The 16,089-nt window shown below is 38.9% G+C and overlaps 1 protein-coding gene across 12 annotated transcripts in view; it reads left to right on the forward strand.

Moving 5' to 3' along the window:
- Positions 1–16,089, forward strand: part of BBX (BBX high mobility group box domain containing) — a 272,393-nt gene that overhangs the window by 56,639 nt on the left and 199,665 nt on the right. Inside the window, exon 1 of one of the 12 annotated variants that reach the window (XM_078065717.1) lies at positions 15,502–15,541. The exons of the other annotated variants lie outside the window; for them this stretch is intronic. The gene's annotated coding sequence lies outside the window, so the exon portion shown is untranslated. Of the gene's footprint in view, positions 1–15,501; positions 15,542–16,089 lie in introns of those variants that run through there. 12 annotated transcript variants of the gene reach the window in all.

Here is a 16,089-nt window from a genome sequence, read left to right on the forward strand (position 1 = left end):
ATTCAGAGTTTCATAAATGCTTAAAAGCAGAAGAATGGGTTGGGTAGTAAGAGAATTACTCTAAGTGAGGAGCTGACCAAATCTTTAGGAGCAGGGCAGGCTTCTTTGAGGAAGTGATGTTTCAATTGAAATCTGAATTAGTAGGCTTTTAGGAGACAAAAATGCAGGAGAGTATAGGAACAAGGCCTGGAAGAGGGCAGATGGAGTGGCATGAACTCCTACAGGAGCTGAGTGAGGACAGGCCAGGAGGCAGGAGGGAAACCAAGAGAATGTCAAGTCAGTAACCCAAGTGGAGGAAACAGTAAGGTATGGATGTGAACCCACTGCTGCTTTTAGCAGTCCGTAGGCCATTGGTGGTCTTACAGGAAGTCATTTTTGAAAAATGGAGAGCGTGAGAGCTGCCATACAGCACTGGATTAGGGGCAAGTAAGAAGGGAGAAAAAGGTGATAGTTGCTGTTGGCAAATTTTTGGAAAGGAGGAAGAGAGTCAGCATAGTACCTGGAGATGGAATTGGGAGCTGATTATGCTAAGATAAAAAGGAAATATCTGTATTTCAAAGTGGAAAAAAATAGCTTCTCAAAAGGCCCATACTGTATATGTGACAGCAAATACAATTAAAAAGTCTTTAAATTATTATATTTTTGATAATTCTGATGTTTATAAGAAGCCTTTCTTTCCAATTATGGTTCTTTTAGTTAACTCAGGACTGCAAAAATGTGATTGTTTCTTTTTCTGTGGTTCTTTGTTTTCATTGGAAAATGTTTTATCAAAATTTATAAATTTTAATGATGCTAAATTGGCATGAGCCACTTGAAATAATAAGGGAAATATTTCCACAATAAGAAACCTATATTTTTTATATATATATATGAGCAGTTCTGGAAAACTAAAAAGTGAATTTATTTTAATTATGTTATTAAAACATGGTAGGAGGATACAAGAGAACAAGATACTTGGTTATACTATATTTACTGCAAAGAGGAGGTCAGTAACCCCTAAACTAAGAAGTTCCAGAATTCAGTCTATAAGACTGAATCTATTCAATTTCAGATTTCAATCTATAATTACTCTTATTGGTCAGATTCACACTTTACTATAATTTTTGGACATTTTTGTGAAAGAGCAATAAAAGATCAAGTTGCAGGTATATTTTCTGATGCTCTTTCTTATACCTTTAATGTTAAACAAATGTTCTCCTTTTAAGGAATGTAGAATGTAGAATCAGAAGTGTTAATAATAAATAAATAGAGGGTAGTTATTTGGCCAAGATGATTCATCCACATGGTTCTCTTAAATATCAGTAATCTATTTTAAAGAGCTTATTTATATATTATTAACTATTTGTCCATCAGAGAATGTTAGGTTATAGGCAGAGACATATAAAATTTTTAAGTTTTAAGAGTCATTAGCATTTGAATATTAATCAGGAATGAACTTTGATTAAAAATATTCAGTCTGTTCTACATATATATCTGCCCACAAATACACATGAATTCATTTCTTTTTTTTTTTTTTTAAAGATTTTATTTATTTATTTGACAGAGAGCAACACAGTGAGAGAGGGAACACAAGCGGGGGGAGAGGGAAAAGCAGGCTTCCCTGCCGAGCAGGGAACCCGATGCGAACAGGGAGCCCGATGCAGGGCTCGATCCCAGGACCCTGAGATCATGACCTGAGCTGAAGGCAGACGTTTAATGACTGAGCCACCCAGGCGCCCCCATGAATTCATTTCTTGAGAGATAACTCTTCATTGTATTTTTTTTTAGATCTGGTTTCTTAAACTTGAGCCAAGTAGTAGACATAGCCTCAGGTGTTAGCTAGTTCTTAATGAGCATTAAAATTTTTTTTATGTTTTACTTAGATGATAAATGTGAAAGAAATAGTGTATTTTCTAGGTCGTCTGATTAGTTAACTTATAACTGAAATTACTATTGGATTTTTGTCCCAAAGTTTGCATTTGTGTTTATGATACTGTTGACAATTAAATATGCACCTTAAGTGAATTTTTTAGCTATTAAGACATATTCCTTAGACTGCAGTCCACAGTGTTGTCTGTGGATTTATTTTTGTTGTCAAGGCTAAGTAAGTTTGAGAAACGGTGTCCTTGATTATGACTTGTGATTATTGTGTCCAGTGATATAAGCAGGTGATTTCACACTGTTGAGGGCTTTGCCATTTTATCTTGCTTTATTTAAAAATATATTGCACCAGGGCGCCTGGGTGGCTCAGATGGTTAAGCGTCTGCCTTCGGCTCAGGTCATGATCTCAGGGTCCTGGGATCAAGTCCCGCATCGGGTTCCCTGCTCAGTGCAGAGCCTGCTTCTCCCTCTCCCTCTGCCACTCCCTCTGCTTGTGCTCTTCTGTCTATCTCTCTGTCAAATAAATAAATAAAATCTTTAAAAAAATATATATATATATATATTGCACCACTTTCTCTGAATATTTTGAAAATTTTAACCTTTTTTGCAGATAAATGAACTTAGTTTTGGTAAGCTTTTGGAAATTTAGTCAGATAAATTGGAATGATTTGGCTCTTCTTGTAATTTTAGATAATCTGGACTAGAAATTGCTATTGTCAGAATTCCTAAAGAAGTAGTAAAGAATATGTTACAAAGTTTTTCAGGTTGCCGCCTGCTGTTAGTTATTGTGTTGGGACCTTGTCCTGAAGGAGAAATTATATGGAGGCAGATGCTTGCCTGAGCCAGGCAGAGAGCATGACTGTGGGAACTGGGCATTGGGTAAGTGGATAGGAGATAGTGGGGATCATGCCTTAACTGCAGACGCCTGCTCTAAAATCACTCAGATTCATTTTCATCTTCACTGGGCAGGCCACACCAACACAGATTTGCAGGCTCTAGGCTGTTGAGCCTCAAACTAGTTGGGGGGATAACCTAGTTGGGGAAAGCAAAACTTGGAGAAAAAATGATTCTGTCTCAGTTTGAGGCAGTTGTTCATTCATTTATTCATTCATCCTTTTTTTTTTTTTTTAAATTTTATTTATTTATTTGAGTGAGAGAGAGAGAACACAAGTAGGGGGAGCAGCAGAGGGAGAGGGAGAAGCAGTCTCCCTGCCAAGCAGGGAGCCCGATGTGGGGCTCAATCCCAGGACCCTGGGATCATGACCTGAGCCGAAGGCAGAGGCTTAACCAGCTGAGCCACCCAGGCACCTTATTCATTCATCCTTCTGTCCATTTATCATTTCATCCATTCTTTATCCTCTTCATTTATACACATATTAATTTACTCATCACTGAAGTACCTATTATATGCCTGGCTTTAGATACAAAACAGAATCCTTGCCTTTAGTAATTCATAGTTTTACAGCAAGTTGGCAGAAAGCCAGCCAGAAATAGTACAGAAAACACCTTGTTTTAATAATATATCTCACTGCCAAATTATTATTATCTTTTTGCTTATCTTCTCTTCTTCCTAGGAGAGTAGAAGCCTTATCTATTTTGTTCTTTTTATCCCATTGCTCAAAGCAGTTCCTGGTATACAGTAGGTATTAAGTAACTATTGAATAAATAGAATGAATGTTTTGATTGTTTAATAAGACCTATGGAGGGGAAGGGATATGAGCCAGATCCTAAAAGATGGTCAGACTTTGAATAGGTGCAGAAAGGAGCAAGTGACTGACAGCCAGAGGGAGCTGTATGAACAACATGGTCACAAAGTAAGAAGAGGGGCTTGGAGCCATGGGGGTAGGGGATAGAAGGGTAGAGAGTAGGATTAGTAAGGAAGCCAGCCTGGATTGAGCAGCCGTTTCACGTTGGAGAGAAGCCAGGAGCAAATGTGGTAGAGTGAGAGGTGGAAGGCGTGTGCACTCAAGAAGCAGTTTGGTTACTAGCATGGAATCACACATTTCAGGTTAAAAATCCTAGTTTACCACCTGTAAACTGGGTAACTTTATTAAAGATGCTTAAGTTCTCTGTGCCTGAGTTTCCCTATTCCAGTAAAAAAAAAATAATTCAGCCATTAAGAATATGCTCATCAATATTTTGTTGTTGTTGTTCATCCATATATATTTTTAAAGATTTTATTTATTTATTTGACAGAGAGACACAGCAAGAGAGGGAACACAGGCAGGGGAGAGGGATAGGGAGAAGCAGGCTCCCCGCTGAGCAGGGAGCCTGATGTGGGGCTCGATCCCAGCACTCTGGGATCATGACCCGAGCCAAAGGCAGATGTTTAACAACTGAGCCACCCAGGCGCCCCTGTTCATCAGTATTTTTAATAACATGAGGAAATGCTTACGTTATTTTTCCTAGAACTAACATATGTGAGTAAAAAAGAATGGGGTAAGAATTGAACATATAGCATGATCTAAAGGCAGAGTACCTATTTATGTGCCAGGCTTTGAGGTTACAAAAAAAAAATACTGGGTGTCAAACATGTCGATAGTAGTGTGATTGTAGGTGATATTTATTTTAATTTAAAAATCACATATAGGGCGCCTGGGTGGCTCAGTCGTTAAGCGTCTGCCTTCGGCTCAGGTCATGATCCCGGGGTCCTGGGATCGAGCCCCGCATTGGGCTCCCTGCTCCGAGGGAAGCCTGCTTCTCTCTCTCCCACTCCCCCTGCTTGTGTTCCCTCTCTCGCTGTGTCTCTCTCTGTCAAATAAATAAGTTAAAAAAAAAAATCTTTAAAAATCACATATATAGGCTACTTGTGAGCATTCATGAATCTGAGAAGTTAAAAGCTCCATTAGGTAAGAAATGAATGACGTTTACAAAGAACATCTGTGTCGTCTGGGTTAGTGATAGTGTGTCACACCCATTTTCCCTGCCCCATGAAACTTCCACTTGGCCTTTTTGACATATCCACTTGGAACCTTTAGACGTCATTTTAACCTCTTTCTCCTATTTTTAAAATTTAGTGGGGAAAACATGAGGAAAACATTTTATTTGAGCTTATTAATTATACTCGATGAGTATATATCTTTGAACATCTACTATTTGACAAATTATCTTGTACTCTCAGAAGATAAAGAGATGCACTTGGCTTCTTACCCTCCAAAAGCTTATAAAAAAGAACCGATAAAACAAAGCTATTAGCTAGAAGAAAATAGAGAACATTTGAACCTGTTTAATTCTAATTCAGAACTGAACTGAACAGAACCTGAAATTCTCCAGGTTTTCTGCCTCCTAATTCAGTGGCCTTTCCCTTGCTTCCAGAGAGCCTTCTTTATCAAGTTACTTGGTTCTCCAGATATTTATCTGAAAACAAAAATACAACAGAGAAATGACCACTGATTCATGTACTCCAGCTGCTTCCAACTCATCAGCACTGGTTTAAGCGATCAAATGATTCTTGGCGCTGTTTCAGGAAGTTCTGCCAGAGGAAGTAGGAAAGCCCGTGTGGAGTTGGGTTTTGAACAGTGCCACATACAATTCAAAGTTTCAGAAGTGCAATTGTGCTCTTCATTTTCTCTGGGAAGATATCTAGGAAGGCAGTCGAATCTGATGATTGCTCAAGTACAGAAATATTTCAGTATGTCTCTATGCCTGTTTTGAGTGTCTTGGCCTTCATAATCACAGAAAAGGCACTCAGATGTATTTACAAAACAAAATTTGTTTTAAAAGGGTGATTTCCACAGTTTGGCTAGAGATTTTGCATCACGGTCCGTGAATTTTGATTCATTCTTTCATGCCTTTGTTTTGGTGCTTTCCATCATTTTCCCACGACTTCACATATCATATAGAGTTTATAGATATAGAGAGTACAATCTAGAGTTTTACAGTTTCAAATATGAAGTATTTCCTTGAAGTGGACCTTTGTAAACACTTGAATATATTTTCATAAGTCACCATTCTGTGGGACCAGTGTGTTGTACCAGATTTAAGCATGAAGATTTATAAATCAAGTAATTAGTTATATGTTTTGTAATATGGTTAAGCAGAAAATTATTTGTACAATGTTTATATATATGTATCTGTTTTACTTCGGTTTTCTAAATGTTCACCCCTCTTATTTTACCGGTTTCTCTTATTTCTTTAAGTGACTTTAAAGTGTAAGCTCCATCCTGCCTACACAGGTGACTCCCTCTTTCATATAGGGCTGCTTGTTTCTCCCTCTCACTTCTGAGACCTTGTTTACTTATTATTTACTCCATCATCAAAAGCTCCTCCATTGGGCCTGTGACCAGCACTTGGATTTGGAAGATAGTATGAGATGAGGGTTTGCGCTCCTCAGTAACAGCACAGCTTGTGTGTGGTCCCAAACAGAAGTCACAGCTTTGCCTGTCCCAGTATTACCGGAAACTTCGTTCCTGACCTTTCATGACCTTGCCTCCTTAACACAACCCGTAATGCCTCCAGCTTCCAGGCATTATCCACTCTTGGGAATTGGCCAATTTCCTAAAGGTTAATGCCTTTCTGGAGAGATTTTTTTTTTTTCCCCATAGTCTTAAGGACAGAATTATAGATTAAGGATAGAATCATATCATTAACTTTTAAGGTATACATTCCTTCTTCTGTGGTGTTCGTAGATTCTAAAAGAAGCCTTTTTTTTTTTTTAAACTACAGCACCCATCTAAAGAAAAAAGTGAACTTAGGTAATTTTCCAGTGAGCCTCTTGATGTTCTTCATTTTTCATAGGACAGTGAAGAAAGTTAGAAAAATAATGAAAGAGTAAAAGGGATCAAAACAATAGTTAGAGAATTCAGGGAGCTCTGCAAGTCCAATAAAAGGCTTAAAAAGATTTGGTTTAAGATGCAGAAACAATCAGGTGCTCAAGGTGGGTAGGAGGGGGAGGAGGCCTTTTAGAAGCATGTAGAATTCCTCCTCTCCCATAAATTTTAAATTAAAAAAAATTTTTTTTTAAAGATTTTATTTATTTGAGATAGAGAGAGAAAGAGCATGAACATGGAGAGAGGGAGAGGGAAAAGCAGACTCCCCACTGAGCAGGGAGCCTGACTCCGGGCTCGATCCCAGGACCCCGGGATCATGACCTGAGCCACCCAGGTGCCCCCTCCCATAAATTTTATACTGTATTGATGAACAAATATATTTCTAAACTCTCCAGTATATGCTAAAAGAACCTGATTTCAAATAAGAAAATCTAGTTCAAGGCTTGACTTTTCAGCTCATTAAGTAGATGAGATGCTTGACCTCTCTGGATCTTAGGGTCTGTCTCCATGAAATGGAAATAATATTTATCTCAGTAGTTTTCTTTGAAGTGAAAATATATTGTAAAATATGTTTGCTAAATTTTCACCAGTAAAAATTGTTAGTGTATTATAGAGCCATCTATGCCCCTTAGAAGTGACTTACTGAAGCATTGACAGATGATGACTTTCAAATAGGAAGCCTCTTAGAGCTAGAGAGGTGTTAGAGTATAGGAGAAATAAACCTTTCTTAGGGGGAAAGTTGTCAGATTAAAGGGAACACACAGGTAAGTGATATGTAATCTGATTTGAGAGAATATATTTCTACCAAATATGATTTATTTATTTGTAAGGAACTATAAAAATTAACAAATGTTACAACTCTCAGTAATGGTACACAGTTAAAAAAGGAGTACTGAAATTTTATACTTGATAATACTCATTTATTTTAAAAGGTGTTAATACTAATAGAAATCTTTCCTTGAGACAGAGTACTTGACTGTAGGTAATTGAAATGTCTTTCACAAAAGTAAAAGGAAAATATTTGTATGTGGTGAGGAGAAACTGTAACTTGCTAGATAATTTATGCTGTTTTAACCTTTATAATCATTGTGGTACTTCAATTTTTTTTTTTTTTTTTGCATTATATGTATAACTCCTAGGTAGCTATGACTGTGGCTTTATATTGAAGAGATTAATCCCATCAAGAAATTAATAAGTTAATAGTCTCCCAGTTTAGTATGACTTTGATATTTGGGGAAAATTTGTAAGTCTATCAGCTTGCAAAATGTAATCTATTTACAATTCCTAATTTTTTTTTCTTAAGATGTTTTGGGTTTAAAAAAATACTAAGATAACAGTGTTCTTTATGAGATTGCTGATTTTTAAAAACATCTTAAACTGATTTTCAGTGTAATAGCAGCCTTAGCATTGAACAGAATGCTCAATCTTAATGTCTCTTGGTGTCTAATAATGCTAGGATATCTTAGGGAAATTTGAAACATTTCAAAATAGATCTATGCAACAACCTGAAGTTTTAGTTTATTTCCTTACTATTTTGCTGTGTTTACCAGTGCACATGAGCTCAGGTTTTATTAATAAAAGGGGCATGTGCTGCAATTTTCGGGAGCCTTCAGGTAACGACTTCAAATAGGTATGTTTAGATTTGTCAAAATAGTAATCAGATTTGGCAAATTTCAGGAATACTGGATGATCATTGATCCTGAATTTCTCTCCCTCATCACATACCTTAAGGGCCAACAGTTTCTATTAGATTGTACCATTTAGTTAATGGGAGAATGTTTTGTTTTCTTTTTTGTATTCTTTTAACCTTACATTTTTCAAAGACCTTCTTTATATGGAAAAAAGTAGAAGTATGATATTTGGGGGATTTTTTTAATTGTCTGACTATATTATAATTTTACATTTCTGTACAGCTACTTATCTATCTTAGAGACTAACTGGTGTTTTGTTAAATCTTTTAATGTACTTGTTGGTCAGTGGTACTTCAAGGATGGTCTGCATTTGGCCTGTGGCAGTTCTATAGCAGCAGTCAATTAATCAACCAATATAAAAGTGTTTATCTGACACTGACCTTGTGCTGGATATTATGGGATTAACAAAGCCCCTTGAGCTGGTCAATAAATTTTAAGTGATTATGACCCTGAGGCCTATCTTTTGTCTGAAAACTGAATGCTGGGCATAGGTTCAGCAAAATGGATCCTGAAACATCAACTCAAGGGTGTTCCCTTCTTATTTCCCCTACCAATTACCAGAGAAGTCATCACAAATCCACTAAATCCTAATCCATTTTGGTGATGTAAGATTATCACTATCTAAACAGATGGGTTCCTGGAGTAAGTTCGGTGGCAAAAGAAACCTTGAAGGAGTTGGAAAACAGGCTTGAAAACTTTCAACTAATCTTTTAATATTTATCGGGTACAACATAATGTACTAGGTGCTGGGGATGTAAAGATGAACAAAAACAAGGATTCTCTTCTGTGGGATCTTATAAGGTAATGGGGAAACCAGGTCTGTGTTCAAAATGAGAGCCATCAGCACTCTGTACCAGTGATACGGGCAGAACTTTTGGGAACACATAGGATGCAGTCTAACTCTGCATAAAGGAAATGGACTAATTTTTTTCCAGTTCTTTTAAGTGAAAAAACAAAACAAAACAAAAAACAGACTTTGGATTTAGACAGTAGCCATAGAGGAGAATAATGTGGATTCAAAGACCAAAACACAGTTATCCAAAGGAACTCAGAAGTAACATTGCATGAGCATATGATTTAAGATTTGCCAAAGGAATAGAGTTGCAGTTCGGTAGTTGAAAGGGACATTTTGCTGGACTTGGGTACTTTCAGAGGTAAATGCTTTTCATTGTGCCTGTATCAGGTCATCAATGACAGTTGTTTAAAATCATCACATTTTCCCCCAGGGTCAGATAACAGTTATTAAATAGATAGGGAGTAGACCCCAAATTCTATCACAGGCCACGTTTTTGCCATTTTTCTTCTTAGTGTTCCTTTAGGCACCTGATAACATTTTATAAATATGAATTTGTTTTTCTTAGGCTAAGTGCCCCAGTCTAGTAGCCCATAGTTTTTCATGTTCCCAATTTCAGGCGTCCATGTAGTTTCTCCATTCTGCACATTATTCTCTTCCAAGGACTGTCTTCCTTTTTGGCTTCTTCACTGCAGCCCTTACTCCCATCAGTCTCACTTAGTCAAATTCCCAGCTCATTGTCTCCTTGCCAGGGTGGCCCTCCAGGCTAACTACAGAAAAGGTTGATGATGGAGTTGAAGATGGTGATGGTGATGGTGAGAATGAAGGCGTCATGCCCTCATTATAATCATTCTCTGAGAGGCTGGGCCCAGTAGTTCTGAGTGTGAGCTCTGGAGTCAGGCTGCTTAGCCTCAGTGCCAGTGCTTTGACTTCTTGGCTCTGGAACCCTAGGCTCTCTTGGACAGTCTTTCCTCATCGATAAAACATAGTATCTATAATGCCATAAGATTATTAGAGAATTAGATGAATCAAGACATGTCATACCATAGGAGCTCAAAAATGTTAGTAATTATTTAGTAAATGCAAGGTTATAACTGGTACAGTGCTAAGGACACTATCTTATTTATTTATTTTAAAGATTTATTTCAGAGAGAGAGAGAGAGACGGGGTGGGGAGGGGCAGAGGGAGAGAGAGAATCCTGAGGCAGACTCCCCACTAAGCGGGGAGCCCAAGATGGGGCTTGATCCCAGGATCCTGCGATCATGACCTAAACTGAAATCAAGAGTCTCTTGGCCGCTTAACCAACTGTGCACCAGGCACCCCAGGACACTATCTATTTTAATGCCCACACCAACCTTATAGGTCATGTTATTATCTTTTACAGATGAGGAAATTGAGCCTTAGAAAAGTTAAATAACATGGTCTGGATTCAAGCTCAGATCTGCATGATTCCAGAAAGCCCGCTCCCCCCCAAAAAAACCTTATGCCCTGTGGGAATCACAGGATAGGGTGGGTATCCTGCCACAGCTTCTCACTACACCTTTTGTTGATTATACCAGCACTTTCAGTGGGGCATGTACATGTCCGAGGGAACTTTGCTGGACCATCCATCTGCAGGATTGAGTTCTAGTTCTGGCTTTCTTGACTGCTTTTGTGACCTTGAGCAAGTCACTTAAATATTTTGAGGCTCAGATTCAGGGTCAAGTGAGACTATAATAATAGTAAGCACAGGGCGCCTGGGTGGCTCAGTTGGTTAAGCGACTGCCTTCGGCTCAGGTCATGATCCTGGAGTCCCGGGATCGAGTCCCGCATCGGGCTCCCTGCTCAGCAGGGAGTCTGCTTCTCCCTCTGACCCTCCCCCCTCTCATGTGCTCTCTCTCTCCTCTCATCCTCTCTCAAATAAATAAATAAAATCTTTAAAAAAAAAAAAAATAGTAAGCACATAATAATTCATGGAATAAGGTGCCTAGCCTACCATATGGACCTTTTAAATAGAATAGGTAGTATCAGTTAACTTTTTGAAACCTTATCTTCCCTTTGATGTTATTTGAATTTTGTTGGCTGCTTTTGAAAGTGGGAAGTTTACTTTGTGCTTCTGGAGATGAACCTAAGGTTCTAGGGCACTAGATGGAGTAGTACCTTAGAGACTGAAGCTTTGGACTACCAAGTACCATAACAAGCAAAAACATTTAGTGAGTAGATAATTAGTAAAAGTAACATGCACCTGTGTGTTGGTAATTGGGAGTGGGATGGGTTTGATACCAAAATTATACCAGTGCAGACTGAGGTTTTGGAGCATATACAGAGTTAAATCTCTGTGTACATTATTCAGACATCCAGCCATGTTAATGATCAGAACCTAACTGACCTCTCAAAATAAAATCACAAGCTTGAGGTATTTTATAAAAGACATACCTTCTTGGCTTCAATAGTTTTTATCAGAATTAAACAGATCTAGTTAGCTTTTTGCTGATTTCCACACCTCCTAGCAATTAGGATGGAAAGGGGAGCTTCACGGAGACACTTAGTGGTGAGAAGTGATAGGAGGAGCCTGACCAAAAGGGAAAAACATCCCTTTTCTTTAAGTAAAGCATGTTCACGTCTGTGAACTTGTCTCAATTTTGTGAGGTAGTTTAGGAAGATGAGATTAATCTCTTTTTAGAGGGAAGAAAGTTGGAGCTCAGGGAGTTTCAGTACCTCAGCTTACAGGCTGCTGGTTTGTGATCCATGGGTCAAGAATTGAACCCACAGCCCCCAGTTTGCTGGCAGGAATCCAGGGAGCCACACGGGAGCAGCAGCATAGGTCTCGGGGCATTGTATGAACACTCAGCAGGGTTAGTGAAAATTGTGTGAGAAACATAATAAAAGATGAAAGTTTGGTGTGGTCTAAGAAGATAAGAATGAGTTCCCCATTTTGAGAAGATTTTCATTTATAGTAGTTGAAAATTAGGAGACAAAACTGTTGTGGTACTAAAAGAAGAACCATGGGTAACTGGGAAGCCTAGTTGCTCAAAGTGCCTCATTTCCTGAGGTTCTAGATTTCCCCTCCTCCTCCTCCTTCTCCTCCTCTTCTTCTTCTTTAACTCTGTAGTGACCCTTGAAAGGTGCTTTGGAATGAAAGAAGGGTGACCAGTGTAATGGTCTTTAAACATTTTTGCTCCAGTAAGAATTTTGAAAACTGGATTTCTTCATGTATTTCTTCATTGACATTTAAATTTTTTGTCATAAGTTTAAATCATTTGCTAATGCTAAAATAGTTGTTGATTGTAAGTATTGAAATTTTTTTTAAGATTTATTTATTTAGGGGCGCCTGGGTGGCTCAGTCGTTAAGCGTCTGCCTTTGGCTCAGGTCAAGATCCCAGGGTCCTGGGATTGAGCCCCGCATCGGGCTCCCTGCTATGCGGGAAGCCTGCTTCTCCCTCTCCCACTCCCCCTGCTTGTGTTCCCTCTCTCGCTGTCTCTCTCTCTCTCTGTCAAATAAATAAATAAAATCTTTAAAAAAAAAAAAAAGATTTATTTTGAGAGAGAGTGAGAGAGCGAGGGGGGTAGGGTGGAGTGGGAGAGGGAGAGAGAGTCTTAAGTAGACTCCCCACTGAGCACGAGCCCAATGTGGGCCTGGATCTTATGACCCTGAGATCAGGACCTGAGCCGAAACCAAGAGTGGGACACTTAACCAGTTATGCCACCCAGGCATCCCAATATTGAAATTTCTTAATAAAATTGTTCTATCCTTCTTAAACATGTTTCTTTGTATCAAACTCCATAGCTATATAAAACTACCACTATCTATTTACAAACTACTCTTTAACAGTCTGAAATTTTAGTGTTAATTTTTCTCCTTGAGGTCTTTGTTACTACATTTTCCTCACTAAATTCTTTTTTCCTCACTAAATTTTTATCCTTATGTTGTATTATGTTTAAAAATCTATTTTTGACCACCTTATCATACTTCTGGTAACAGAATTTACTGTTATGATAAGCCTCTAAGTGATTTTTTTTTTTAAAGTTATCATTATGGTGGTTTCTAGTACACAGTTGATCAAAATAACGTGTGTGAATTACAAATTTTGATAAATAATAATAGAAAAATACGGTCTTATCGGAAATTTATCTCTAAATGCGTTATTGGTGCTTTTCTTTCTATTCATGTATCAGTGGGTGAGATTATTCATTGCAAAGAGAGTTTAGTATGTTTTTCATTCCTTTTTAAATGTATATACTGTGAAATTTTGTTTACATAAATAAGTTGAAGAAGATGAGAGCATGAATGTAGCATGTCACTTAATTCTTTGAACTTACGGGTTCTTATTAAAAAATCTCAGACCTATCATTTAAAATTATTTTTTTTTTTTAAATATTTTATTTCTTTATTTATTTGACAGAGAGAGACACAGCGAGAGAGGGAACACAAGCAGGGGGAGTGGGAGAGGGAGAAGCAGGCTTCCTGTGTAGCAGGGAGCCCGATGCGGGGCTCGATCCCAGGACCCTGGGATCCTGACCTGAGCCAAAGGCAGACGCTTAACGACTGAGCCACCGGGCTCCCTAAAATTATGTTTAATGATTTCTCAGCTGACAACCAAATTAGGTCCTGCTCCAAGTTTATTCCAAGCAAAGAATTGGCAAAGCCACCTGAGTTGTCAAAGGAGTGACTAGGGCCATATACTTTTTCACCACCAGTATTTTTCATTGTCCCCTTGTGTCCTGCCCAGAGGTTTTTCCTGCCTCAGCATGAGATTTGTGATGGTTGAGCTATGTGCCTTGATTTTGTAGAGCCGGAGTAGGGAGATTGAGAAAGGGAAGGTGGGAAAGGGGAACTTACTCTCTAGGACATTCTTAGCACATCAGTTCTAGGAAAACGTGCTCAGAAACGTTGATCTGGAAATTGATTTACCATCTTTGTGCCTGCATACTCTTCGTACCCTTTGGCAACTTTCACGTACTTCCGGGAGTTTGCCCACCCGAATTTGAAGACTGTTGCGTTAGTAACCAGTATATTGTGGGTTCATAATTAAAACAAATTTTTTTCTCCCGTGTGTGCGCGCACGCGTCTCCTTTAAACTTAGAACACTGCTGATCAAGGTAAATCATTTATACTGTTTAGGGTCATGTCATAGGTATTAATTGCTTCTATGCATGGGATTATAAATTGTCCTGTCCTGAGCATGAATCTACATAATCCTAATTCTCTATAAATTCTCTAGATCAAGATTCACATTTGAAGTGCCTGTCACTTTTTTCCCTACAAATCTTTTGCCGGTCCTGTTCACATTTACTAGTACTTTGGCAAAGCATTATCTTAAATAGCTCCATAGAAGGAATTACTTGCAATTCTGAGCAAACAACAAAGAGTTGTCCACATTAGATTGCTTTTTTGCTCCTGGCTTATTTCTTTTGGGTATCAGTTCATAAAATTACAACAGTACAAGAGACCTCAGATATAATTTATATTAACTCTTTCCTTTTTCAGAAAATGAAACCAGAGCGATGAAGCCAATTGTCCAAGGTCACAGAGGTGGTATTAGCATAGCGAAACCTGTCTCCTAACTCCCATTATTACACCCTTTGCTACATCACACCTTCTGTGCCTTTTGCTAAATTGCATTTCTCACCTCAGTCCTATTTAATATTATTTCTCCTGGGGACTGACTAGCTTTTTGTCAACTCAGCATTATTTTTTAAATAGGGAGGCATTTGCTTTTTCATTGAAGACTTTTCTGAAAACAAAAATACTCCTTATCCTCTGGCAAATACTTTCCGCTGCACAGTAGGACACGGCAAGGCGAGCCTGGGGCCCAGCGGCCCCCTGGCAGTGGCACTGGGGGAGGGAGGGGGATGTTAACAGGTCAGAGTAGAGGTGGATTGGCAGAGCGGGGGCTGGTGGGAGGTGGGAAGCTTACATCATTTCCCTGCAACTGGGCTCTGGCGAGGCTGTAAGGCCTCACTTTCCCCTGTGTAATAGTTTGCCAGCTTGACAGAGATTCGTAAAAGAAAGAAAAGGTACGGCGGGACGGATGCTCACCCTGTTCATAAATCTGTGCTCTCAGATGAAACTGTCAATAAGTAACTGGAAGCAGCCCGACTGTCTGTGCTTCGCTCTCCCCCAGCTCAGTTCCTTTCTGCTCCGCCCCATCCCTGCTCTCTCTCTGCTGCTCAGATCAGCTTCCTGCTTCTCATGAAAGCTGTTCTCCTATAAAGCTGGTCTGCTTTCACGGAAAGCATTATATTCATAACTCTGAGTCAGGTTTTGTGGAAGTGTTGTTGGTTTGGTTTTCTTTGGGGGACGGAGAGGGAGGGAAGAATATATATTTATATATAAAAAAGAAAGGGGCAGACTGAAAAAGCAAAATCATCATGAATTTTGTTGTTACATCGTGCCGGTGTTAGAACCAGCTCTGTAGACTGCTGCACTGAAAACATTTCTGTGAGAGGTATGTGCTTGAAAAACGGAAAGGTGACTGTTGGCCGTGGTGCAAACTGTCCACCCAGCAGCTGCTCAGATGTCTGTAAGGCCGTTATTTGCTAGCGTTTTGATACGGAAAGGGCAGTCGTTCCTTGAGACGCGGTACAGTTAGCAGCTTTTGGTAAAATGTTAAATAATTTGCTTCGTCCGTCCCCACATCAGGACTCCTGAAATGCTCGTTCAGGCTGCATACGTCCAGTCAAACCCACAGCGTTCTTCCAGGCTCTTTTGGTGGTGATTGTCTGTAAACAAGATGATGATCTTTAATACCGCTCTCATTATTTATGAACCACATGACAAAGATTAACGAGAGAGACTTCCAGTAGCCTTGAAGAAGCTTCAGATTCATTAGGAGCTGTTTGCATTGGCAGATAACAAAAGTAAAAGGAAATGGCTGATGATTCACCGTAACCTAAAGTGAAAGTTTTAAAGTTTAGAGGGTGTGTTATGTTTAAGTGGAGAAATGTGGAGGGGTCACTAAAATTTAGAAGCATAACCCCACCCACTACAGTGGAT

Source organism: Halichoerus grypus, chromosome 1 (assembly GCF_964656455.1).
Source record: "Halichoerus grypus chromosome 1, mHalGry1.hap1.1, whole genome shotgun sequence".
NCBI classification, from domain to species: Eukaryota; Metazoa; Chordata; class Mammalia; order Carnivora; family Phocidae; genus Halichoerus; species Halichoerus grypus.